Below are 21,673 nucleotides of genomic sequence, written 5' to 3' on the forward strand. Positions count from 1 at the left end.
AAAAGCAGTCTCACCATGAAATACTAAAACAAACCCTCAAAGCAATAATCAAGTGATGCTATTATATACACTGCCTTATTCCTCTCAGTAACTGCTGCACAAAAGCAGAGGGTATAGTTTTGATTTCCATTCCACCTTTTGTTTCACACAAATGACAATATTGTTTCTGAAATTACTTTAGCAATTTCCATGACGAGAATGACTGCTGACCATAATTACCCATTAGCAGATATTAAAAGTGAATCAGGAATCTATAAACATACAGTAGAATAATTGAAGGAGATTAGTAGATGAACTTTGAATCTCAGGCAAAAATAATCTCCAGTCTAGTGGACTCCATAACTAATTCAGGAAATTAATGTTAGCCACCCAAATGTACTTCATAGCAGTCACCACAGGAAATACCACTCATGTTAAAAGACAACCCATCTTCCTTTCAGAATATGCATTCAAATACTAGCCTCTTGTCACCTTATCTGTTTCTACTCATCCAAAAACATAAAATGGAAAACAAATGCATTTCAAATGCCTTACTGCTAGCAATAATATTAAATATTACTTGTGTAGGTAAGTTTCTTTATAAAAATAAAACGTTTTTTACACTTTGAAGGTTTATAGGTGGGATTTCAACTTCCTTCATTACATTTAATTTCTGAAGAGCTCCTTCTACAATAAAGAAAAATTTTATTTAGGTTTACTTTCTATTCTTACAAAAAGGACCACAGCCACTTCAACACATCACTCAAAATTGTATTTACATTAAAAAAAAAAAAAAAAAAAAAAAAAGACAATATAATAACCCAAAACACCCTCATCTTCTGGAAAACAATCAGAAGGCAGAAGAAATCTCCCCATGTGTCAGAACAATGAGGATAAATACAACCCTACATCACCTTGGCTGTGACCCTTGAACACTGAGCCACAGCAAAGAAAGTGTTGAAACTGAACTTTTAAAATTCACATTCTTATTTGAGTAGATTGCTTCTTCTCATGCCATTTGTTTCACAATAACCTTTAAAACAGGGCTAACAAGTTGTATAACTTGAAAAGAGTTTTTCAGTGACTAGTAGAAACAGACGATGTGAAGTAACAGAGGCTGTGTTTTCACAAACGCCTGAGCCCAACAGTTGGCTCCCAAGGGAAGATGGATCCACCTACCTGGAACCCTGTCCTGTGCCACCTGCCTGCCTGAGAACCTGCACCCACCAGGCTCTCCTCAGAGCCTGTTCACCAGGTACAACAACAACAGGAAGCTATTTTTAGCAGGTGACTTCTCTGTGAACGTGGGTGAGTCTGACAGCTAGCAGAGGTACAGATGAGCTCTGGAGCTGACCCAGTGTTTGGAAAGGAAAAGCAAACCAAAAGTAGTAAAAAAAGGGCAAGAGTGGGTTGTTAAACTGAGTCACCACTTCTCATGGACCCACTGCCTAAGAACAAGAACATCAAGATACTGACTTCTAGAGTGGGGGCACTGGTTGCTTTTTTTAAAATATCACTATTATTACAAGATGTGCTTTGAAGAAAGACCTTAATCATAAAAATAAAGCTCTATTCTACTGATTCAGGTAGGATCAGAGACATAGTGACTGACGATGGCTCAGGAAACTAAAGATTTGTAATTTAAGACTAGCTCACAAGCTAAGTTAGTAAAAAATAAAGAAGAATCCATTTAATTAGCTTGGTGCAATTGAATTACATGAGAGGATTTCTACTGTTCTGAAGTAGCTCATTGTGCAAACATGTGATGGTTCAACCAACACATCTATTAAGACTTAAAATTAACTGCTGAGTATGGCTTGGCAGTGGAAAAAGTCCTGTTATAATACTGGTTTTCGTAAGCAGCAAATTTCAGGTTGTAAAAAGACACACCACACCAGAAAGGAATTCACCTCTGCTTTGCATTTTTCAGAGTCCAAGGTGTGTGATTATTCCATGATTCCCAGACTGTCACATCTTACAGATAGATTTTATGGTTTTATGTGGTTGAAAATTGAACTTACCACTACAAAAGTCAGCATTCCACCTACACCATGTTTACAATGACCTATTTAAAATTGATGCATTTGAACACAGGAGCCTCAGAAGTCAGGATTACTTTTCATTTTGTAATTTCAGCTTAAATATTTCAAAAGAAGAATGCTTGTGCAGTTATTTCTACAAATAAAACCCACAATATTAAACCGTATAAACTGCAGGAAAAAAATACTCTAACACACACAAGATTTAACTTGAACTGTATGGGGCAAAATAGAGTTTTAAACTAAGGCAGGAATAAGAAAGGAGTGTGTATGTAAGCCTCAATAATTTCTACTAGAATACCCCTGGTACTTTCAATTTTTTTAATTTTTTTTTTTTTAAGGAAATATATATATTATACTAGATAATACTCAGCCTATACTGAAACTAGCAACAAATTAAAAAATAATTGCAAGAAAGATATGTTTAAACTGTCAAGTTTTTTGTTCAGACATTATCATTTAGGACACAGAATTATAAGTATATGCTAAACAAAAGTTCTCAGGCTGACAAACTTCCTAAGCTCAGTATAATTACTTAATTACATCTGGGATAAAATGGCTCCTATTTGTATAGCACTGTTTTAAATATGCCTCAATTTTTCTGTCTCACTAAAGCAATCAAGAAGCATAGACTGCTGATGTGACAGAGCCAGACATAACCTTTCTCACTATGGCCAGATACACCAACAGATGTTAAAAAAAGAAAAAGAAGAAGTCAAACAAAACCACTATGAACAGAAGTGTAATGGGCAGCACACTTTACTCTTATTTTTTCCTTGTCTCACTTAGTTATTTAGGGGGAGTGTTACAGTTCAACACAGAAATGCATCTTTCCCACCTCTAGGGTAAATAGTGTATTTACACAGAACAGGTGCAATCATAATATGGCAAGGGACAAGGGCCATGCTATGGGAGGGAAGAAGATAAAGCCTGTCCTGAGCAAGAAAAGAAATCCCCTATTATTTAGGTTCAGTAGAAACACGTAAGTGCAGTTGAAATTTAACAAATGCATTGAAATTAAAAAACAACCTTGATTTCTTCCACTTTTTCTTCTCCCAGTCTGTAATTTTTTAGGTGAACTAATGCTGACATGTACACTGAAGATGTGTCACTGCATAGCAGGTGATGAACCTTTAAGATACCTCACAGCATAAATCAGCACAATATTCCTACTGTATTGTTATCAGTACAGAGTTCTATTACAGAATCAGGATTTTTTCCAAGTGATTTTGCCAAACTTTATAATCAAAATGCAAGAGTAATGCATAATATAGAAATAAAATAATTTGTCTGCTGCCAAAGGCCAAAATGGTTGTTTCTATCTGAATTTATGCTTACTCAACAGCATCATCTGTATCATTCCTCAGATCAGAACTGTCTCAAAGCAATCAGACCCATAACAATCTCGCTGTGGAAATAATCCTCAGGCCAAGGGATGGACAATGGAAAGAACACAATTGTGCATGAGGACCTCGAGCAGTGTACCACAGGGTGATATTACAGTACAAATATTTTTATTAAGGTATAACATGCCCTTTAAGAAAGCAGACTTCACACTACTCTATAAAACAAGGGGGAAGGGGACAGATGAAATCCAGTTTCCCCCTTTACTTAAAGGCTAGTACTTCAAAAGTCCTATCAAGTACATGTTTTTAAAATCTTATTTCTACATACTATTTATTACAGAGGAATTTTAATGTTCCCCAAACTTCTTCATATGTCAGCTACCCAACATTTATTACACCACCACATCCGCACTTCACAGCCAAAAAACCTAAAACTAACACTTGCAATAAGGAAGTTCCCTCCCTTGGAGGTTAAGTATTAAAACCATCACCAAGGAGACAAATCTATGCTTCCATTAGAAGTGATGTTTCTACAGTCAAATCATACCTCAAGACACAACAGCAGTCAAACATGCACATTCTTTTAAAAATATTCTTTTTAAATGTAACATTTGGTTTAGGAAAGTCAATTGCAGACTCATTCTGAGGTAAAACAACAACAGTGGGATGCAAACCTCTGCAATCTTGTAGTTTCAGTCCCACTTCTATAATTTTAGGAGTTCTATACCTATTTTCCACTGATCCAATGACCAGAAGCCAAGCATTCATGAGTGCCTGAGTAAACTCCTGGACTCACAGAAAGAGCTCAGCTGTGCAGAAGTAGCAAGAGTGTTCTGCAGAAAACCAACACTCCTCATGGGATTTTTTTTTCTATAGTAAATTCTGATTGTCTACTAAGATACTGGAATGTCTGAACACAGACATAATCACTGTCACTAGTTTTGTTTCATCTTATCTTCCATCTTACCAGTTTCAAAGCTTTGCTTTACAGCCAGCCCTACTGTTCCCAGATCCAGCTGGCTACTGGAAACCTGTACCATGTGGGAACGTGGGCATCTCACCTGCGAAACAGCCAAAATAAAGCAGACACTTATACATTAAGTTCTTCTTGAGCAGCTGCATCCTTTGGATTTGCTTATACTTAGTCTAGATAGCAAGTATTAAAACAGAGCTAGTTAATACCAAAACATTGAAATAATATAGTAGTCACAGCAGAACTTTAGGATATGGCAAACATCACTTTTCTGAAGAGCTATACAGGTATGAAAAGCTCAGAGCAAAGAATGCAGCCACTGCTCTAGTAAAGGTTATGGCTGATGAGTATCTAAGCAGTCCCTAGGGCTGTACACAGCCATTGAGAAAAAACTTTTTGCCCAGATTGTAGTGGTGTGCTGTGTAGAACAGATAACTGGGGTTTTATGGTCCTAAATCTTATTGAGACTACTGATAAAAAACATATTTGGATTTGCTTACCATCACAGGCTGCAGGATTCAATGGCAAAAGTCATATTTCTTCACTCCACTATGATTTGTTCAATCATTTTGAAATTCCTGCAACAGAACAGAGTGCAGCCCACTCAGGTATGATCCTTGTCACAAAAATCTTTTGATGTATCACACACAATAACCTGCAACAAGATAGGAAATCTTTACTCCAGGGATCACTCTAAGAATTTTTTTTTTCTTCCCCTCCTAGTTCAAGGAAGAAAAAAATGATAAACAGTTATATGTAAGATTCACTTTAGCTGCAGAAAAACCAAGCTGCTGCACCCCTAGAAATGTTGTCAGGATTAAATCCTGAGGATTGTATACTTCCTATCATGCACAGACATTATAAACAAAGAAAACCAGTGACAGAAATGCTTTACATCCAGATGTAAAGGGAGGGGGGGCAGGGGTGTGTGCAGAAAAAACAAAAAAAGATTCTCTCTGGGTTTGTAATTGAAACTCCTCAGAGGCAGAGACAGTCTGCTGATAAGCAGCAAGTTTCCGGAAGGAAAGTGATACCCAGATTAAGTACTTTGAACCATATTTTGATCTGCAAGACAGACAAACCTCTCTGCATTTAACACTAACCACAGGCACCTATTTCCCTAGCAACAGCTTGCAGGCTATTCTCATTTTGTCTGAAGAACATTTAACTAGTTACATTATGAGCACTGCACCTTGCTGCTCTAACAGCAGTTGCTTTTACACTACCAGATTGTTATTTGCCTAACACTGAGCTGGTGGATCAATGCTGCAGCTGCACCACAGAGCTGGTTTATAATTCATTAAAAAAGGTATCTAAGTTTTATCAAGCTAAAATTGTTAAAATATGAAAAAAACCTACAGTATAAAAAAACCTCTTCCTTTTGCTCCTTAGTAACACCTCTGTTACTATTTTCATGATTTTTCCTTTGCTTTAAGTTGGAGTATCAGAGCACAAAGAAGAAAAGGACAGGACAGCAGTTCTTAGTTAACTTTAGTAATACTTCATGAGCTTCAAGTAACAACAAATCTCACATTACAGAAACTCCACAATGGAATCCCATCCACAAGGATGTGTTATCTTTCTTCTATGAAATTCCAGATTTATCATACTTTGACAATTCAAGCACTTATTAACAACAACTAGCAAAATCGTTTGAGTCTTTTTATTCAAGACAGATGTTCACTGACCCTTCACCAGCAAAAGAAACTGTGGGAGTCCAGATTTCACTGTGGTTACAGAAATCATACAGAAATTAACAAAAAAAGTTTTGTTAGGCTTTTTTGTTAGACATCTCCACAAACCTCCATAGTGAAGCACTGGAGTGCACCAAGGGCTTCTGGTTATCTACTTAAGTTTACTTATTAACCAAAAAAGTACAAAGTTGCCATGAGTCTCAATAGTTCACACTGCTAAGTAGGAGTACCAGCAACACCACTACTGCTGGAGCCCCAAATCAAATGCTCATCCTAAATAGTCACAACTGTAGGAATATTTTAATTCAGTTCAAATTAATCATCTTTACAGTGAGAACTGAAAAATTTACAGGCATGCTCTTGGATCATTTTTTAACAACTTCATTAATAATTCTGAAGTGAAATATGTTCATTTGAAATCCTTTTGGGCAAAATATAATGGCATATGTGTACATAACCCAGTATGGGTTTGGAAGTATTATATATCAAATCTACAAATAATACATTTCATTACAATAATTTTAACCGAAAAAAGAAATTTAAAACAAAATGTAATTTGGATTATTAAAATGCCATGCAGCACTTCCAATACATCTTTACAGGTAGATCCTTCAGACAGCATTTTATAATACTGCTTAAAGTTATTTTCCTCTCAGTGACATGCAGTCCATATTGAAGAACTAATATTTTTCAGAAATGTTTAAAATATGTTTCATATTATATTTTTTTAATAAACAATTATTTATAAATCAAACTAAAGACATTATAAATACTAATATCCTCCTGCCTAGTTAACATTTACAGATCTTCTAAAAATTACTTCTATATTGCCCCAATACAAAGGAATATAAATTGAACTGATGCCTGGCTCAAAGTTTACCTTATTCAGAAATGTCCAAGGAAGTTTAATGTAGAAACAATATGAATGCTAAGGAGAAGGAAAAAAAAATCCATTTCTCCCATAAAAGGGATTTAAAAATTCCTAAACTACAACATGAAGGGGCATGCTGACTGTACATGTTACAACTCTTGGAACTGCTCAGTTCCGTTCTTCATTTTACCTCTTACTGCATTTGAACTTGGCTACCACTGTCTCACAAACTCACACAAAATGCAATTCACCTGTGGATACACCTAGAAAACTGGATTTCTAGACAAAGACTGATTTCTGGTCTCTTGGGAGTAATATTTAATTAATGCAGGAACCACTGCCTGAATGGTGGAAATTTGAAGTAAGAACACACACATGCAGAGCCAACCTTAGAAGTATTGCTGAGAAGGTCCCCAAGAGTTTCTGGTACAATCTTTCTTTCTGTGGCAGGTGTAAAGGTCATGTAGCATTGCTGGAATGGTCTTAAGTATCAGTATTAGGGTTTTTACTTCACAATCCAAGAACTGAGTTAAGAATTTAGGATACAGAAGTTCATATATCTAAAGTTGCATTATTTTTTTAATAAGCAAATGCAACAACAGAGTCATCATTACTACAGGGCTGATTTAAATAACTGGTGGTTTCTGCCCTTGCAGCTGCAGCTCTCCAGCTTCACTGGAAGTTGTTTGCCAAAATGCAGTGTGGACTGAAGCTCTTTTTCTCCAAGCACATTCAAACTATTGCCCTGTTTACACATCTACCTTGACATGCTTGGTACTGACTGGGATATGCACCAAAGCTAGACTGAAAGAAAAGCTGAACTGCACAGCTGAAAACCTAAAGGATCAACCAAATGAGACAGAAAATGTTGCACACTAATGCAACACTGGACTTCAAATATTCACCTCTAAGTAGATAAAATGACATGCAATTCAAAAAGTGACAAACATAAAAATTACAATCTAGGAGGTAACCATCCAAAACCAAGAGAAAGCAATATCCTTTGTAATGGCAATGTAATTAACTATACAACTGAATTCCATAAAATCCCGGAGTTTAAAGTTGGAAGAAGAAATAAAGTTTTATAATAATAAAGTTTTTATGAACCCTATAAGTCAGCAAAATTCAAAACAGTACCAGACTTAAGCCACCGTGGTAAGATCTGATCTGCTGGTAGTTTCCTGAAAGGTAATTTGTGATGCAAAAAGATTATAGAAACATAGTCACACACAGGGAATGAGTTCAACCAAAACCTGTGCTATGAAGCATCTCAGGAGCAGATCTGGGAAGAGAATCCAGGCTCCATAGCTCACTGGCCAAATCTTATCTGGTAGATCAGGGAGTGCCAGGGAAGTGCAAATCACTCAGTTAATTAGTGCTATGAATATTTCCTCACTTTTCAAAATTCTGATCACTTTTAACTTCAACTGAATTTGTTCAGCACAGCTTAAGAGCAGACCTTAAATCCTAATGTTGTTCCAAGCCCAAGAATGTGGTTTCAACAACCACATCCCTCTGCTTAAAGCATAATAAACTAATTTTTAAAGCATAATAAACTATTTTTTCTCACCTGTAATCAATCCTATCTTCCTATCCTGTGCACACACAAATTCTCAAAACCTTCCAAAGCCCTTACTCCTCTATGAGGATGAACACTGTGGTGAAAAGAAAGAATGCAAAACCCTTTTCTAAGATTTTGCTCTCCCACAGATTTCCTGCTGGCTGGCTCCAAGTGTGTGATACCCCTTTTTCTCTCCCAAAGGAAGTGACCAGAAACTAAGGAATTAGTTCTAAAGGAACTAAGACCATCATTCACCCACAAAAGGTGCCAAAAAAATAAATGAATACTCACAAGACATTTTAGGAATATAAAGCTTATAAAAACGTAGCTTATTAGACAGAAATCATTTTGGACTGCAACAACGCATTACAGTAAACAACTTCTTTGGCACTTAAATCTTTTGTTGGACTTCAGTCTCATACTTTCAGAAACAGATATAATCCCTGAAGGACAACATCTGTTCAGCTGTGGCAGAAAGGACAATGCTGGGCTTTAAATACCACATATAATGATAATAATAATAAATTATTATTTTATAATAATGAAATTATCATGTAATATTATTTATTAATAAAATAAGCATATAATTAAATGAAAACGCCTGATGCTAAGGATAGCAGAACACAAGACCTTCAGCTCCCACTGACAGACATGCTGGCTGCAAAACAAACACAGTAAATCAGTGCTGTAAATCTGGATAGAGAAGGGAGTTTGGTTACAGAACAGTGGATGAAATAGCAAAGTTTCTTTCATTCCTTTCATATGGAACACAACCACTACTTTTAACATATGATTCATTACCATCACTTCCTTATTTCTAAAGTACCACTCACTGCCCAGTCAAACAAACCCTAATGTAATGGGGGAGGGTCTGTGCATGAAGCCAGAGGTATCACTGCCATGGATGCATTCAAAGATGAGTACCTATTACACCAAGTGCATGTTTATGCATAAATCACCACTATCCCCTCCCAAAACAGAGTTTAAATTAGTTTCACGAACAGAGATATAGAGAAGAAGCTTTTGTTGCTCATTTTACACAACTAAATCCATGTGCCTTGTCTACGGCTTTGCAACAGGGGCTTCTCCAACAATTTGTTCAACAACTTTCTCCTCCTCTTCCTCTCTCCCTCCCCACCGCTCGTTCCTATCTTGTCACCACACCACACCATTTCTCTGTTACGTATATGTCGCTGTTTTTATGCCCACACAGTCAGATCAGCTCAAAAATAACCATTTTTTGTCTCTTAGTTTTTGCTTCTTCTTGCTTAAGAGGCTGACAGGGACAGTGATTGTGGTCAGCACAGCTGGCACAAGTGAGAGTGGCTGGCTGCAAAGCAGGGGCAGAAGGAGACAAGGGCAGGAAGGAGCTGAAAATCTGAAAATGCTGCCGCAGCCATCACAGGGAAGAGCTGTGCTCCCACATGTCCCTGGAGACAAGGGACTGTCTGGAGAGATGCTGGGCAATGGTCAGCAACAGAAATGAAGCTCTGGGGGGGAAACAGACCTCTCAATGCCTTTACTAAACAACCAGAGTGTTGTTTAGTAAACCAGAGCAATTCTCAATCTTTTACCTAACAAAAGCCATTAACGGTTCAGTGGTAGCCAGTCCATAGACTCTGGAAAACATTCAAGAATTTAAAGAACAGAGACCGATAAATATAGGCAAGGAGGGAAGACTCACCCCAGTCAGACTGCCTCATCCCACCTCTGAAAACACTGGAGCTGTGAATGAGGAGATCCAAGATACTTTCCCAGATGAGGGAGGAGAATCATAATTGCATCATTTTTCTAGATGAGCAGTGTCAACAATTTAGTTTCTGAGTCAGTACTGAGCCAGTCAATGCCCTGCAACAGTCCCTGGGGCACTGTGCTATTAGAAGTGATGACTTTCACAACAGGCTGCTGAGCACAATCCATGCCAACTAACACTTATTAAAAAAAAACAAAAAAAACAAAAAAAGAGAACTGCTACTTCATTTTTTTCAGTAAGAGCAAGAACAGACTGCCAGTACTTGGGCAACTCCCAGCAGCCAAATTACTGTTACTGTACAGAACTCCTTCTACTTTTTTTCTGGGGTCCCCCAAGATGAGTAAATAAAACCTTATGTACTCTTGTTGCTATTAACATTTTGCAGAAAGAGTCTGACTCTTGGAATCACCCTGTGAACACTGTTCACAGCTTTTGACTGCCAGCTTTATGCTTCCACCTTTAAATCACACTTCAAGTCTGCTGCTTAAAAACCCAGTAATTTCATGTGAGGGAAAGAAAAAACCCAACCCAAAAACCACAACCAGCTCTTTACTTCCAGCCTACAGCTGTTACATGGCAAGATGTACTCCAAAAGTATCTGTATACAGAAGTGCAGAAAAGGGGGGAAGGATTAATTGAAGGAGTTTCAAGATAAAAAGCCAAACATTTACATGTATGTAGTGTGTTTTTGAAGTAACACTCCCCAAAGATTTACAAATCAAAAAACCACTCTTGCATTAACACTTCCCTGAGACAATTCTGTTTGATTTAAGTCAATAAAGTGACTTTCACAAACTTTCACTATGAAATATCATGGTACTTAAAAAAGAAAGTATCTCAAGAGCAAAAATTCGACACATGAAGCAGAAACCACCGGTACGAGGTAACACACTGTACTGCAAATCCTTTTTTCACATCAATCACTGACTCAGCCCACTTAATCCAGAAGCTAACAGCCAAATATTTCAGGGTAGGGAAAAACATAAGCCATATGCAGTCTTTCAGTGACCTAAACTAGACAGGAAACAGGCATATCTACATTTTTAAGCTACTCTAGATATTGCACACAGACATAAATATGCTGTAACATTTATTTAAATCATAAAACACTGGTTTACACCTAGACTTTTACTACTTTATCACTATGTTAAGTCCAGGCACACAGACACTACAACAAGGCAGAAATCAAGACGGGAAAGGACAAGATGTAAAAATGTCTGCTATGTATTTCTGTTGGAAAATCCTAATCAAATCCTTAAAATTATTTTATGCAGGTCCTGTTTAGTGACAGATGCATTCTGGCTCATGTAAGTTGGACTATACCAACAACTTCATCACAACCTTTTTGTGAAATATGCATCCAAGCATATATAAGCACCAAAAAAACCCACGAGAAAACAAGTTGAAATTAAATACAAGCAAGCAGCCAAAACTTAGGTTTTAAAACTTTATAGCTGCTTCATGCTGCTTTTACAAAAAGACACAACTGCTTGAGTATTTCCAGTGAGAAGCATAGGAAATGCTGCCTTTCACACAAACTATCAGCTTTAGCCTGTCATTAAAAAAAGGAATGTGAGGAGACAGAGCAGGGCAAAGTGCTAACAGTTCAAGTGATGTTGCAAAAAAATCAGAAGTGTAAAAGAAAAAGCATCCCACCAGGAAAGTAATTGTGCACTGTCAGTAGCAGGTTGCACACACAGATTAAAAAGCATTAAGTTTTTTATGTTTTCAGAACAGAAGATACAGATGCAGCTGACTGCACACACTTCCAGAAGGGGTGAGGAAACAATGTGTCACCTTACAGAGCTCTGCTCTGTAGTCACAAATTCCTTCTGACTATCACTGGAACCTATATACATGTCCTGAAGTTGAGCTGGATGGTACTAAACATAATTTTTTTTTCTTCTTTTTTTCTTTTTTTTCTTTTTTTTTTTTTTTCTCCAGTAAGGAAGAGCTGGTTCTATGGCACTGTATAGAAGGAGGAGTGACACAGCCTCCACTGCTGAACTATCCATCATCAAAGATAATCCAGAATTACCTGGGCCCTTCCCTAGCAGAACAGGTGGTTGGTGCCTGTAAAAACCAGTTTTTCAGGTCTGAAATGTGTGGTAACCATGCAACAGACCACCCAAGGGTTTATGACTGACCAGGGGGTCACACAGCAGCAGAGGAACAGCAAGAATAGCAAGAGAATCAAAGTCTGCTTGGATCCCTCTCATGGAGCAAAGAAAAGCCTGCACTGTGGGTATCAAGTACAGATAGCTGAACATGGGAACCCTTCAGAGCATTAACCAAACCCCAAAGAAAACTCCAGAGAAGGGAGATTCAGGGAACAGCATGGAGTGCAGTTTAGTTTGCACTGACCAACCATCTCCAGCATCACCTGGAAAACTGCTTTTAAAATGCCCCCCACAACTAGCTCTATGTTTTGATGACAGTCAGCTACCTCATGCCTCCAAGAATTGTTTCTAACAGATGAAACAACAGAGAGGTTTACTTCAGATACAGAGTCAGCAATGATTTTAAGGTACAGGGCAGCTGTTGCCAAGGTCCAGGCTCAGTAAACAAGCCCAGAGAGGCAGCACCCAAAACCCCAAGGTGTTTAAAGCACTCACTTATGGGGTGGACAAAAGTACAGCTAACTGATGCCTTGTAGAGAAGGTGTGAATCACTGTGATTTCACCATTAACTAGCATACAAGAAGAGAACTTAATAAAATTCAACCATGACACTGAAAAGAAAGATGGAGTTGTTTCCCACTCAGAGTCTGCCTGATTCCCCTGCCATCTGCTAGGCCACTGCTCTCAGAGAAGGGTTCAGGCCACAGCAACTAAAAAATATTTCCGGACAATCTGATCTCCAGCATGTTAGGTAGCTGCATGCAGAAGTTGTTTTAAAACACACTTGGCTCCCAAAAGACATAAGTTTTTTCCAGGTCTACTATAGCATTATTGTAAAATATAATTAAGTTTCTTCTGCCTGTAACCTACAGTTCTGTGAAGGCAGTGCTACAGTTAAATTCTTCCTCCTCCCCAACGTTTTTCTCCTCTTTAAAGGCCCTCTAATTCTAGTGACCATGTTTTTATAGCATGTAGGAACTGCAACATCTCACACTCTTTCCAATGAATCCAACTAAACACTGCATTATTAAGCATACTGAAAGCCATGCTGAATGCACTTCACTAGAGAAGTGCTGCCTGGCTCTTTGCCTTGGCTTAAATGAGAAAATAAATTAACTGATTCCCAGATTTCTAATTCCCAACTTTCCCACACTTTCTACAGCCAACACTGAGATTTAACAGCAAGTAAAGAGTTTTGTTGTTTTGGGTTGGGTTTTTTTTTTGCTGAGTGCCTCTTGAAACAATGGTTATCCATTGTAAATGCACAAGCCCAAAGAATCATGTCTGGGATACCAACATACAGAAAGTGATGAGAGGCCACCTAGAAAGACAAAAAGAAACAAATACAGTACCTTGTAGATTCTGTAGCCTCCAGAATGACACTTTATTTACTGTTCTTTATTTATACACATACATGTATATGTATATCTTTATATACACATATTTGTGTTGGCAGCAGAGACAATTCCAAAAAAAGCCAAACAATCACTGGATCCATATTTCAATGCAGTTTAAAATAAGTAGAGCAGAATGCATTTCTAAATACAATAGCTTGCATAAACGTAGGACAAAAGCTAATTCAACATGTAAAACAAGTGTTTAACACTACTCTAGTGAACCAGTTTAGCTACAACTACGTCCAAATTTCTTGTGTAGACACGCTTGATAAACAATTATGGAACACACAGCCAACATAAGAACAGCTCTTCATTCTTGCCTAAATCTGCCCAGAATCTTGCAAAAACAAACTTTGCTCTTTTTTTCCTTTCAACATATTATTCACTAAATGCAATTTAATCTCTTTTATCTAGCAGCATTGTTCATTTATTGGCCTACACCTGACCAGAAGAACTTAACACCCACATGCAGTTCTCTTCAAATGGACAAACCCACATCACTAAATCATGTTCAACAACTCTGCAAGTGAGCTCAGAACATGCAAGTAATCAACACTCAACTCACCAGGGAAAAAAAACAAACCTGCCTGCATAGAATTTTGCCCACTGTGGCACTGTAAGAACTGCACTGTACTGTTTTCATTAATTGAACTGGTTTTCTTACTTATTTGAAAGCTAAACATGGTGTTTACACCAGTATCGAGTTAAATTTTCACTTTCTCAGAACAGCTTCTAGCTTTGAAAGGCTTCCAACAGCTGTGACTTTTGTAAAATTTTGCTGTATGCAATAAACACAGCAGTTTTTTAACTGTACCACAATATATGCTAACACAACTGTCACTATAGTACCGCAAATGCATCTTCTGCTTTATTTTAAAAGTGCAGCATCCTGAGGAAAAAGCAAGTGGGGGGTTTGCAACTGTTAATGTTAACTACAGTTAGCAGACTAAAGCTAAAAAAGTAAAAACTACTAAATCTGAAGCAGAATACTCCTCAGGAACTTGCAAAAAATGATATGTGATTTTTGAAAGGCACTACAGTGAAATATTTTCACATTCATTTCCTGCTGTACAGGTAAAGCACTTAAGAAGTACTGCAACTTGGCTAACATTTCTGTTTGAAAGACCTCAAAACAAAACTCAGTGCAGCTCACTTTTCCAGAATGTCTGCAGAAATGTTAAATTACTACTTGCATAACTAGGAGCAGAATTTTACAGCACTGCAACCACTAACAAGGAGGGAACCATCCTTCCCTGTCTCTACAGAAGTTCAACAGTATGTTCTTTCCACTTCCTCTGGCCTGATTGTTCTGTTCCTGACAGAGAAGGCAAAAAAAGACAACAACCAAAAACCAAAGCAACCACAAAACAAGACTTAAAAAATGCTTATTTAAAAAGTAACTTTCTGTACACTTAGTTCCATGAAGCAGTGTACCAGGAGGTCAGATGAGCACCAGTGCTGACTTCAGGGAGGGCTGAGAACACAGGGGCAGGAGCTGAGCAGTGCTCACTTTAAGTGACAGCTGCTTCTGGAGCCAGCTTATCTTCAACATGAAAATCACACCCTTCATTGCATTTATTCCTGCCTTTATATTCAAAGTCATGTAAGAATATTTCTTAAAAAGATATATATATATTTTACACAGTCATAGTTAGTAATTTTTAGGTAATTAGTGAGCAGAATGGAACTGGAAGTTCCCAAAACATTCCCAAAAGAAGCTGCATCCTCTTGGGGAAAAAAAAAAAAAAAAAAGTTAAATTTGTGAACTATATGGATACTTCACAACAAGACAAAATTGGGCCCAGAAGACCCAAACTTCAACCAGCTCACAAGATTCTAAGATGACTCAGATTATCTCAATTTAGAGGAAGAATTAAACATATTGGAGGTTAAAATTCAAAAGAGTCAGCCTGGAGAAGAGACCTTTTGGTCTCTTCACATGCCCAACCAGGCTCCATCAGAGCTGCAGCTGTACAGCTCTCTGAACATCCAAAACAAGTGGGCACATTTCCCCCCATCTTGGTGCCTCTCATTGCCCAGTGTGGAGACAGGGTACACCTCAGGATCACAGCTTTAGCCTTCAAGATGTACCTGCTTGTTCCTCCCAAGCCCCCATGAACAGAACTGCAGATGTTCCTCTTACCCAACACAAGGGAAAACACTGAAACACCTCACACCACCTACCCTCCCTTCAGATGGCAGATTGAAATAAATCAGGCCAGTATCTTAGAAGTTATAAATCCACAGAAGCATTCTTTGACTTTGTTTTTCTCATGACTTCTAATAAGCTGCACAGAACCTACATATTCTAGTACATATAGAATAAGGAGGACATTGCACAATTAAACTATCAGAATTGATTCACTGGCTTTATCTGTGGGTCAAAAATTTTAAAGCATTTTCACTTCAAAGCCCAGCTCCTGATTAGAAGGTAGCAGAAATTACATTTATCACATCTTGTGTAATTTTAGTTCATTCCAACAAAAGTGTATCTCACAAAAGTTTAAAAGTTTGTTCCCTTGGCACAGATATGACAGCCACTTTCATGGCAGCAAGCTGAAACTACCAGCAAAGGAGGAGAATATCAGGCAGAAAGCGTGAGGAAGTGAGATCGCTTTGATAGCCACAGCACAGTTTCCTTTCAAATGTGGAAACTGAAACTTAAATTTAGTCTCGCATACACTCAGTAGCAATAAAAGAGAAAAAGATGTAGGCACACAGAAAAATCTCTAGTACAAAGTACATCCCCTCTCAACTTGACCCAATCTGTTTATTTCCCCGACAGCCTAAGTTGGAGCTTGTTTCAGCAAGCAGGGCTGCCTGAAATATTGTAACAGATGGACTCAGGTTGACACGAGCCAGGTGCTAAGAATACCTGGTATTTAAATGATCAGAGTTTTATTGCTCATTTCCCTTAATTTCAGCTGACTTTGAATAGACCTCAGTGAGCTTGGTCTGCTTGAATCTACCTTTGATGGCTCCTTCCTGAGCACACTCATTACCCAGGCCTTCCACATGCTTTGTCATTTTATTGGCATCCTTGATTCCTCACCATTTTGGTTACTTGGAAAGAAAATAGTTTTTGAGTAAGAATTAGTCACTGCTAGGTGGTTTGATCATCAACTAGTTCTTTAAAAGAAACCCCTGGTATGAATCTATTATGTTTTTATATGAATAAAGCAGAGGACTTTATTTTGCAGTTTGGACATTAAGTAAATAATGACAAAAACCCAGGCTATATTAAAAATTAAAAGCATCTTACTGAAATCTTACTTTTATTCAGATCATCAAAACTCACTATTATTAGTCTTAACATAACCTCATGAAGTGAAAATTAACAAATTTTAAAAGTTATACTACCACACGTTGATTACTTCTACATTTATCTACCCATAAAACACTTAGGATATTGTCTTCTTCCTTGAAATAACACATGCACTCTTATGACCTTACAATATAATCAAAGTCCTTTAAAAACATTTTTATATTGATTAAATGACTATGCTTGTGACTTCATAACCAGTCATTTACAAGGCAGCATTATTAAAAAGAATTTATTACTTTACTTGCTGAGCATCTCAGAAATTCTAACACATTCCTTTTGTTGTGAGCTGATGGCTTGTATGTCAAACAGTACTTGTTTCTGCATCACACAGAACAGAAAAAGGTACAAAGCCCTATCACCACTCGTAAACAAACCACAATGTGGGACAGGAGAAAGAATCTGAAAATTATCATTCAAGTATCTTTATCAGAAGGCCCTGCAAACATGTATTACACTACAGCAAACACAGACACACAGAGCACTGAGGCAGGGAGAAATTACTAGAAACAGCTGACTGTATTCAAAGACACTTGTCACTTTTCTCTGACTTAGGCCACTAGTTAAAAACAGAAATAACAAAGATTTAACTAGAATGCATTTCTTAGTTTTATGCCCAGAAACAGAAGTTAAACACACTCTATTTGCTCCTGCTCCCTAATTACAGACCAGAAGCTACTTTTACTGCTGAAATGAGGATTGCAGAACAGCTGTTAAGGAGAGGAACATTTTGGCCATTAGCTATGAAGAAAGCTCTTAGGAAAAGCAGTATGTACAGCCCCGTGCCACATGAGAACCAGCTTTGACTTTGTTTTGACTTTAAAGCACTAATAGCCCCAAAGCCTCTGAACTTCAGGGCCTGTGCTGTAAAAATCCAACTGGCAGCCTGGTTCCCACAAAAGAGAAAGTTTGATTTTTATTAAAAATAAATAAAACAGCCCACAGAAAACATTAGGTTTGAAGGATACATTTTGATACAAACTCACACTTTAATGCCAGACTACTGAAGTAAAGCAATGTTTTAATTATGTAAGGAACAGCAGCCCCAGGTTTTACTTGAATTTTGCTATTTTTCTTTGAATAACCTAGACAAAATAATTTCACCTTTGACACCTTCATTTTACTAATTCTGAAGATATAACACTCAGAAGAAACATATGATGTGCAGGAAATATTACTACAGCATATTTACACCATTGTATGTTATGCTTATTAAAGAACAAACCTATGGCTTGCTCCTCTGCCTGCATATATGGACTGTTTTGCTATTTAGTGTCATAAGGCAGAGCCTGGATCCCACCAGAGGTAACTCAGAAAGATAGGATGGTATAAGAGGCAAAGACAAGCAACAGCAGTGGTTAATTTCAAGTGATTCACAGATCTCTGGATAATAATGATAATTATTTCTATAATGGGGTAAAAGTGTTAAAACACACTTAATTTTTCAAGACAGCATTTTTTCCCAGGTGACTATGTTGTGCTTTTTAAAACAAGAATGTGAGGTAATCCCAGATCAATGTCTTTACTGTTTTCAGAATCTGAAATCTAAAATGCATTTTCCAGCAAACACAAGACTGACTCTTCATGATGTATATCATAATGATCTAAGGAAGAAGCTGCACTTCCTTATTTGAATACAAGATGATCTAACTGCACAGTGGTTACAAACTATTTCACACAGTAATATCCCCTCAATTTAGCAAATAATCATCTTGAAATTTTGCAGATGCTAGATTAATAGATTATCTCCCTGTTTATGCAGTATTTGTTTTTTAAAAGATTCAGTTGGCTCCCTAGATGGCTCTTTATAGATGACATTTAAGAACCTCAGTACTGACTGGGCTCTAGTTAGAGGAAAAGAATGATAATTTGGTTCAGTCAGGTCCCAGTTTTCATCTTTTTGATTTAAGTAAATCTCCACTTGACAGTACTCTAATCTTTGGAGCTGCTTGTAAACACAGATGTTTCTCACCCAGAGCATCAAATCCAGACCAAAAGACCAGCAGAAACAAGTGAGCATCCCAGACAGTGCTGGTGCATACAGAGCCTCACACCTTGGAGAGTCAAAGCAGCACTGAAGCAGACAAATTGTAATCCAGTGCACACCACCAAATCCACTGGGTAACTGCTCTTACACACCTCCATTCTGGTTTCTTATGATAATAAAACAATCCTTGATTTATAAAAAACAAATATTTCTCTATCGAAGTCCCAAGTGACACTTTCAGTACAATAGCGCAGCCAATGCTTCGTGCAGTTGGAATATTAGATTTTATTAATTCAAACAAATGCAGGTAGACTGGATCATTTTCCAAAACAGTAAAATGTAGCTTCAACACAAACCATGAAACTGGGAGAAGAATCAGCTTATGTCCTGCAGCCTTCAAAATAAATTAAAATCAGGACAAGGAATTTTGACAAACTCTGTACTGTTAAATCCAAGTCAAAGATGCAACCCAAGAATAAATCTAAGAATAGAGATTTTTTTTTTTAATTCCACAAAGAATATTATATATTTTTTTAACTCTGAGAGCAAGTGGTAATTACACAAACACCCACGTTAAGGGAAGACAACAATCATCTGTTTCTAAGCTAACACCTAAACTAATTAGCTCTCAACCAGCACCTGCTTTATCACTTAGTACAAACCATGAAACATAAATATCCATATGCATTTGGGAAGGAAGTATCTTCCTTGTTTACTCTTAATGGTGTTGACATTAGCTTCATTAAGAAAAAGGAAGTTTAATGGCTGATTTACAAGAACTCCCAATGATCCTAATTGCTGTTAGTAATGGCTCCTAGACCACAAACACTATGCTACAAGGGCCATTAGAAATCAATATTGCCTTACTGTTTTCTGGATGGTATTCCACATATTCTTCATTTTCTATTCTACATTTCTGGGTAGGGGGAAACTGTCAACGTGTTGGTGATTTTGGCTAATACTGATTTTAATGTCAACCACTGCAAAGATTTTTCTCAAAAGCACACTGTTCATTACACACACAGACATACCGTGAACACACTGTTTCGTGGGCCTTTAACACAGACCTGCAATCTACTTTCCACCTGTAGGGGATAATTTAAAACCTTTCAGAGCAGAACTTCAGCATTTGAAAGGTAAGGATTCCTAAACAAACAAACAAAATCCCCCAACACACAGACACAACCACATGGTCACACTTTTTATTTATGATGTAGACACTGTTATTAAAACCTCCCAGAAACTTTATCTTTACCTCCTGGAATCCTCCTTGCTTAACAATAGTATTTTTTTAAAATGACAACACCACATTACTCTTATTTACCCTCAAAATATACATTATCTGTAGAATTTTTTGGGTGGTGCTTTTAGACATAAAGTAAAATAAAAAAAAAGAAACAGAGATATGAACTTTTTAAAGGAGAGTTCCTTTTAAAGGAAGTTGGGGTTTTTTTATCATGAATCTTAGCATACAGCAATAAGGTCTCTAATGCAAGTGCAGTTACTTTCTGTTTCCTACTATGAAGAAATTTTCATATTGCCATGGCCAGCACAGGACACTATTTCCTGTTATTAACCACAGAATCAAAAGCACAGTTTTCAAATGCATTTGTGTGAATTTCTCACACCATATATTTGCACAGCACTTAGCACAGCATGGTTTTGGTCCACAAACAAGAGGGTCAGGCTCACAACACACATTTAACACATTTGACTTCTACACTGAACCAAATTCAAATACTACACTGCAGATTTATTTTTAGTGTCTAAAACTGCTCTCAAAGTTTCTTTGCCACTCTTCAGCATTCTTCAGCACTTCTACTGACCATATCCTTACTGGTTGTAGGGAAAGTCTCAGATTCAATAGACATTAGCATGGTCCTGGGTTGCTGGTGACAATCTTCCCTTGATTAATATTTAATCTCCTTCCACAAACATTATAACAATAAAAATCAAACATTATGCTATGTGTATTAAAATGTTTTAATCCCTTTCTTAACATGGAGCACCTGCTTGTTACAGAAATGCCATTAACACTTCCTACTGATATTAGGAGTGAGTGACTTACCTGTTCAGCAGTACAGGAGACACAAACCAACCTCCTGAAGGCATTTCAGGTTTTCTGTGGATTTTTAAATATCTCCCTCAGCAATGTAAAGCCCTATTGTGCTAAAAAAGTAAAAAAGCAAAAAGGGTAACCTTTCGGCTCTCGAGCGCATTACTATGACCAAACCCCAGCAATTAACTTCTCCATTCATCTGCTGTGAAGAAACGGGTGTAATTTATCAGGCCTCTGAGTTTACCAAATCTGCCTTTTCTAAACAATAGTAACTTGGAAAAAGCTTCACGGCCTTAAAAACTTGTCCGCTGTTCCCAAGTGTATCAAGGGGTGTAAAAACAGGGTAGAAAAGCAACCGCTTCACACGAAACCTATCGAGCCTTCGACGCTTCTCATTACCCGCTCTGCGGGGAGCGGGGCCGCGGGAGCCCGCGGGCCACTCGCCGCCTCACTCCGTGAACAGGGACTGCGACCCCCCCGGCCCACCTCTCTTCTCCTCGCGGTCTCTCACCTGCGGCCGGCGGAAGAGGAGCAGAAAGCGGCGGGGCGGCGAGCCAGGGCTGGGACAGGAG

General features: G+C 37.7%; 1 protein-coding gene across 1 annotated transcript in view; it reads right to left on the minus strand.

The window, feature by feature from the left end:
- The window catches only part of ADCY7 (adenylate cyclase 7), a 55,898-nt gene extending 34,225 nt beyond the window's left edge, over positions 1 to 21,673 (minus strand). The window contains exons 1-2 of the mRNA XM_030457687.1: positions 21,588 to 21,673; positions 4,838 to 4,915 (exon numbers count right to left, since the gene is read on the minus strand). The gene's annotated coding sequence lies outside the window, so the exon portion shown is untranslated. The remainder of the gene's footprint in view (positions 1 to 4,837; positions 4,916 to 21,587) is intronic.

This window comes from Calypte anna, chromosome 11 (assembly GCF_003957555.1).
Source record: "Calypte anna isolate BGI_N300 chromosome 11, bCalAnn1_v1.p, whole genome shotgun sequence".
Taxonomy (NCBI): domain Eukaryota; kingdom Metazoa; phylum Chordata; class Aves; order Apodiformes; family Trochilidae; genus Calypte; species Calypte anna.